Source organism: Mizuhopecten yessoensis, unplaced genomic scaffold, assembly GCF_002113885.1.
Source record: "Mizuhopecten yessoensis strain PY_sf001 unplaced genomic scaffold, ASM211388v2 scaffold7493, whole genome shotgun sequence".
In the NCBI taxonomy this organism is placed as follows: Eukaryota; Metazoa; Mollusca; class Bivalvia; order Pectinida; family Pectinidae; genus Mizuhopecten; species Mizuhopecten yessoensis.
This window is the reverse complement of record NW_018407075.1, coordinates 792,996-800,123: the sequence shown is the minus strand read 5'-3', so window position 1 is coordinate 800,123 and position 7,128 is coordinate 792,996. Positions and strand designations below refer to the sequence as shown.

At 36.7% G+C, this 7,128-nt stretch overlaps 1 protein-coding gene across 3 annotated transcripts in view; it reads right to left on the bottom strand.

Moving 5' to 3' along the window:
- The window catches only part of LOC110453741 (tumor necrosis factor alpha-induced protein 8-like), a 111,812-nt gene extending 106,408 nt beyond the window's left edge, over window positions 1–5,404 (bottom strand). For all 3 annotated transcript variants that reach the window (XM_021502850.1, XM_021502848.1, XM_021502854.1), the window contains exon 1: window positions 5,274–5,404. The gene's annotated coding sequence lies outside the window, so the exon portion shown is untranslated. The remainder of the gene's footprint in view (window positions 1–5,273) is intronic.
- Window positions 5,405–7,128: the final 1,724 nt, after the last annotated feature.

The following is a 7,128-nucleotide window of genomic DNA, read 5'->3' as shown; positions in this document are numbered from 1 at the left end:
GCAGCTGGCAAGGCTGGGGAAAATAGCAAGGATACCACAGCAGGCTTAGAAATAATGTTAAGTTGCTCCTTTCTTATGCCACATAATTTTCTTAATTTAATGTTTTTTAACATTAAAACAATATACGTAAATGCAACAACCTGTGGGAATTTTCACCCTTATTACAAATGTCTTCGAGCTCATGAAACATACACTAATGTGACTGACTGACTGTGCTACCTGTAGTCACCAATAATTGTCCCAGTATATAGATTCATTTTCTCACTTGTACACGAGAACTGCTAATTAATACTCCTCACCCACTGGTTTCCTGTTGACGTTACTTAAACACCATACTAACATTGATTCTTGTTGTGACATTGGTTACCTATCTCATTATCTCTCGACACCAGGAAAAAGTCTTTGAAATAAATTATACCTACAAACATCCCCACATTTTATTCTGAAATATGAATGGATATCGTTCTGCGTGTAAATTGAGTTAGGATATCTGATGTCAGCACTTACCAGGATTTCTAACTAAATTGAAACAAGACAATTTTGAGAATTATTGTCAACCACCGAATGTAAAAAGCACAGATGATAAAATCGTGCAGGAACGAATTCTATATATGAATGTTCGACAGACCCACCGTATTCAATAAGGAATAGTGTCAGTGCTACTATTGCAAATAAATCTGGTGGATGTTTACTGGTTAGTGGTACCATTTTACTATTAAATTGCATCTGGTGACACTATATACTCTGTATTCTACAGTGTTTCATTATTGGATTGCATTTGGTGGTGTAAATGTGAATACGCTAATTTTAGTAAGCGATATCAGGATTCAGAAGTTCAAACGAACAAGTGACATCACGGATTCAAAGAGGCAATGTCACTAATTTGAATCAATGGTATCGCCCATTCCTAGGTGCAAAATCAACATTCCTGATTTGAATTGGTGATATAAGTTATTTCAATGGGTTATTTCACCGATTCAAATTTAGAATTGGTCATATTATCTCTGAATGAGTGATACCAGAATCTGGTAAATTGTATTCAGAAGTAAATATTACACATTGAATGTGCATACACATGTATAAGAATCATACAGTATGGAAACTGAAAGTCAAGTAAAGTAAGCAAAAATATAAAGTAACTCACAGTCAACACACATCTCACAACACATAGAACAATGAATCTGGTTGGTTCCATTGTGTGCCCGGGCTCCATCACAGTACGTACATGTAGTTCTGAAGTCTGTCTTTAATAGCTGATAGTATAACAGTTCAACGTATTGAAAGTGACTTGGTAGAGAAGAAGCAGATCTTGTGATGTATTCTTCCTCCATCTTATTTGACAGGCAAGTATATGCTTCTTCTTTAATGCAAGTGAGCCCATGCCCCAAGCGGGAAGTTCCAGTAACTAGTAGTGTAGGAGATAGAGCCCGGGCAAACTTTTTCTTTGATGCAGGTCAAAGGTCAACAAGAGTACCGCAGGGCGGAACAATATGCGCTCATCGAGTGCCATATAGTTTTACATACTATCTTGCATTAAAATAAGATTTGTATCACCTTAAGAGTGGCTAGCTAGCATGCTATAAATCTCACCTTTCACTACAAATTCAATATTCGGTTTTCTTTAATTATCTAACAGTTTGAGGAAAACAAGTAATCAAAAGATTAGTCTCCAACTCATTAAACACAACTACATATCATGATTATAAACCCTACCAAGTTTCAAAGAAATCGATAGAAAACTGTAGAAGGAGATCTCCGGACAAGATTCAAGTACTAGAAATAGACAAAGGGCAATAACTTCTGCAAAAATAGTCGAATCAAAATTTTGTTCGAAGAAACATAACTATTTATCATGACTATAATAATTTCCAAGTTTCAAAAAAAAACGGTTATAAAAAGTAGGAAGTAATCTCCGGCATAAGAAAAATGTAGGAGGAGATCGCCGGACACAAATCAAATACTGAAATAAACAAAGGGCAATAACTTTTGCAAAAATTGTTGAATCAAAATTCTCATCAGGGAAACACAACAACATATCATGATAATAAAGCCTAACAAGTTTCAAAGAAATCGATCATAAAATGTAGGAGGAAATTGCCGGACAAAAAAACAAATACTGAAATAAACAAAAGGCAATAACTTTTGCCTAAAATTGTTGCATCAAAATTCTTTTCAGGGAAACACAACAACATATCATGATAATAAAGCCTAACAAGTTTCAAAGAAATCGTTCATAAAATGTAGGAGGAAATTGCCGGACAAAAAACAAATACTGAAATAAACAAAAGGCACTAACTTTTGCCTAAAATTGTTGCATCAAAATTCTTTTCAAGGAAACACAACAACATATCATGATAATAAAGCCTAACAAGTTTCAAAGAAATCGATCATAAAATGTAGAAGGAAATTGCCGGAAAAAAAACCAAATACTGAAATAAACAAAAGGCAATAACTTTTGCCTAAAATTGATGAATCAAAATTCTTTTCAGGGAAACACAACAACATATCATGATAATAACGCCTACTAAGTTTCAAAGAAATCGTTAGAAAAATGTAGGAGGACAAAGGGCCATAACTCTGTGCCACAAGACCTGCATTCAATATTATTGACCCTCTGCCATCCCAAGAGGTACTGTAAATGTATTTATTTTAGTGGTTGTCTTATTTTAGCACAATTCATTCTTTAAAGTTCCTGTATATTGTTTTCTATATCATAATTTGTGGGTGTGCCGATTATTCATGAATGATCTAAACTATTGGAATTTGATAATGCACTAAAACAAGTACCCTTTACAATATTCCAATAGAAAAATTGGAAATCGTCGATGACAGATTATATGAGACTGCATCCTCGATACTCCTGGAGTTAGGCACACTTTCGCTTACTGCACCCCTGGAATAAGTCATAGCAATATAAAAATTGATAAATTAGAAGACGGGGGTCGCTCCTTTATAATCTTCAAAGGACAGGTATTAGCCTGCAATTGGTCAAATTTTTCTACCTAAGACCAATCAAATAGCTAGCCGTGTTCCTTCAATTTTGCTATGACATATTCCAGGGGTGCAGAGAGCAAACGTGACCTTGACTCCTGGAGTATCGAGGATAATGAGATGTACACGCATAAAAGATTTAGCAATCGTATGTGACAACAACCAATTTATGATATATGGATTATTGTTTTGTAGCGGAACTGGATTGGGTCAATCAGTGTCGACCATGTAGCTCAATCGGTAAAGTGTCCATCTGGAGTTGGGAGGGTCCTGGGCTCGAATCCCGAGCTGGTCGTGTATTTTTCTTTCTCCTATTAAAGTGGTACCTGTGACCAACCCTTCTTTCAAGCATTATAGCTATAGGTACACGCTTGACAAGGGGATACCAGAACCTGGGTTGGAAAGTGCTGTCTTCGGGGCAAAGACTTAGAAATAGGAGGGAGGAATTAGCGAATTGGACTTGCTCAATTGGTAGAATGTCCATCTAGATTTTCGGAGGGTCCAAGGTTTAAATCCCGGTCTGGACGTGTTTTTATCTTCTCCTATCAGTTTCAACATTGAATCAATGTTGCCAAGACATCTGGAAGATACATACTTGTCAACTTAACCAATTTTGAAGCAAGTCTCTTGACTTTCGACCTTTAAATTTAACATTTCCATCCAGTAAATTTCCTAAAGTAATGATTTTATCTGAAAAACATCTGAAAAGATGCCATTTCATAGTGAATTTTGTTCCTCTAGGGATATCCACACCTCATTTATGTTTTTTATTTTGAACACACAGTATCTTTCCCATGGAAATTTGCGAAAGTTGTCAAGTATAAAGGTGTAAAAGATGTGCATTGATTAGGTTGCCTTACAAGCGTCAGCTATAGGGAACTTCCCCTTAAGCTCAGCGGTTAAGAGCATCAGGCGGCTGGAGAGTCAAGGGTCGACGGTTCGCGTCAGCACTATTTTTATCACGTTTCCTCGTCCTATTACATAGGTGTCAGCTTTAGAACACGACATCAGGAAATGATGTCTTTAAACTTCAATTTTCAATATCTTTCCAGTCATAATCCAAATATATTGGAATCTGACTTCAATATTTCACCACGATATGCTGATACAAAATTTAGTGTTGGGTAGCAAGCATGTGTAACCAGAGACATAGAAATATAATGCCAGATACATATTTGTCTCTAGGATTGGAGGGGTGGCTTTCGCACTCTGTACTTAATTTTACAGTGTTTGAGATGTGTTCCTCCACTCACTGACCAGTGTAACTAAATGTGTAGCCCGAATTCCTCTGGCCCTAACACCAGGCTTTGACATTTTGACATATATACATGTATGTCTGGTGTTTGGCCAGAGCGCACTGCTATATAAAAACCGTGGAATTCCCCGACACTTTGGTACCTGGGAGTGACTAATCAACATGATGCAGTCCGGAAATCTTCTAAATGAGAACAATATAGTCTGTTTCGACATTTTCGGTCCGGTTCAGTACGGTTTGTTGATAGTCACCCCATGGCCATGACCTACAGAAATGGTGTTCGTTCAGGAGGGAAATTTTTAAACGATTGAAAATCAAGGACTCTACTGACAGAATTTAGCAGCTGTTGGTGATAATAAGAGCTGATTTGGATCAATGAATAATACATTTATCGATATATGTGAGATATGTGTTTTGTCATAGTAGATTTTTGTTGTCGAACAGCACATCATAACTCTCTGATACCAAATTATATCGGAGAATTCCACGTTTTTATATATATTATGCAGTGCGCTCTGGCCCCGCACCAGACATCGATATGTCAAAATATCTAAGTCTGGTGTTAGGGCCAGAGGAAACTAGGGCTACTAAATGTGCTAATATACTTATGAACAGTAGCTATCGATAGTTCTGTAAAATGTAGGCCTATATCAAATCAATCAAAGTTTAATTCAATCGAACAGCACATTAGAACCTAATTCTGCAAAACCTCTGAAATGATGAATTTAGTGAAATCCAATTATAAATTTTAACCAATTAGCCTAATTACAGTGTTAACTTCTAAGCCTAATTGACATAATAACTCCGAATTCATAGATATTTTGTATTGTATTTATGTCATAAACATAGAAACAGAAATGCCATAAGCTGAGTGTTTAGACGTAAAAATATGCCCCTTTCAGGAGTGAATACGAAGGGAGCATGACTGGGTATGCCCAAATCATGTCGTAGTTATTTCTGACTCCGAGATCAGCTGTTTCGTGACAGTCCGTTTAAAATACACGTAACGTTGACATAAAATACTCACCAGACAGGAAATTGGGTCAGACTATCTTCTTCGTGTCACAACTGTGTATACTATGTGTCAAAACAACGATATTTCTCCCCACTTAAAACTCATGGCAACTTGCTGAAGTTTGTTCGAAGTTTGTGACACGTGACGTCACGAAAGCGGAAGAGAGGTGACACGGTTCGGAAGTAACCACGAAAAGGGGGCGTGGCCAAACAGAGAGTTAAAGGGACACACATTAGGACGACAAAGATTGTCTACATTACAACTCGAGACGCATGTTATACGTTCATTTACCTGATTATTTGATATGATACCAAACCACACACATGACACAACAGTCACGCATCAGAGAAATATAACTTAATATAGGCCTAGTCCATGAATCCTCATTACATGTACATGTATCTGGTGTCTTGTCTTAAAAATCACCGTTGATCAATTAAATGTTTCTTTTTCTTGTTTCTTACCACACCCTAATGGCGATTTTATTTTTCAAATCAGGTTTTTTTTGTGACTTATACATATATATGTATACACTGTATACGTACTGTCTATATAGTTTCATCTTAACCTCAAAGCACTGCGTGTGAGCAGAGACGTATAAAGCCATCTCTTTATATTGTGGTATAACCTGGTACACTGTTGGTATATAAATGCGAATGATCTAAGTACAGAATAAATATCTATATAACGTAATTTAAAGTACACTGTTCGTACCCATGTACATTAAATTGTGATGTAATTAAAAGTACACTGTTCGTTTTTGTCTCTATATGAATATGTTCGGATATAAAGCACATTGTAGATGTACATGTATTTTGTACATTGTTTTCTAATTTAAGTACCTGAACGTTTAAGTATTTTATTTTAGGTCACTGTACGCACCTGTCAATTTAAAAGTCATTTTAAACGCACATCATGCACATCGCTCTTCACGATTAAGACAATATCCGAACCTATCTATGGTTTAATTGCAACAGAATACATATTATTATAGGAAAAGAATCTTCAAAGGGGGAAACTATTTCACCCTCTTTAGAAACTCCTGCAAGTACGAGGAAAAAATTGGCCTGATGTATTACAGTATATCCTACTGCATGTTGCATGACAACCTCGATTCTCAAGGGGTTACGCTCACTTTCGCTCTCTGCACACCTGGAATATGTCATAGCAAATTGAAGGCATGTGGCTAGCTATTTGATAGGTCTCAGGTAAAAAAAAAAAAAGCCTGACAAAACACTAGGCTGATACCTGTCATTTTAAAGATTACAGAAGAGCGACACACGACTTCAAAATCCGTCAATTTTACCGTTACGCGCCCGCGAGATTCTTTATTATTAACGATGTGGTGCACACTAAGCCTTCAATTTTGCTATAATTTATTCCAGGGGTGCAGAGAGCGAAAGAAAGCGAAACCCCTCGAGTATCGAGGGTGGTCGTAAGAGAGCTAGGTGACTAATTTGGACCCCTGAAGATCGAATCGGTGGTTTACTTCGACGTCGTCTATTTAGGGGACATCGAAGAAACAGATTGATCTGCTGTTCCCATTGCAACTCTTGCATCGGATATATATTCTTTCTTTTCTCACTTCCATATTCTTTCTTTTCTGACCTCTCTATTTTTTTCTTTTCTCACCTCCCTATTCGTTCTTTTCTAACTTCCCTATTCTTTCTTTTCTCACCTCCCTATTCGTTCTTTTCTCACTTCCCTATTCTTTCTTTTCTCACCTCCCTATTCGTTCTTTTCTCACTTCCATATTCTTTCTTTTCTCACCTCCCTAAAAAAATCTCACCTTCCTATCTTTTCTTTTCTCACCTCCCTATTCTTTCTTTTCTCGCCTCCCTATTCGTTCTTTTATCACTTTCCTATT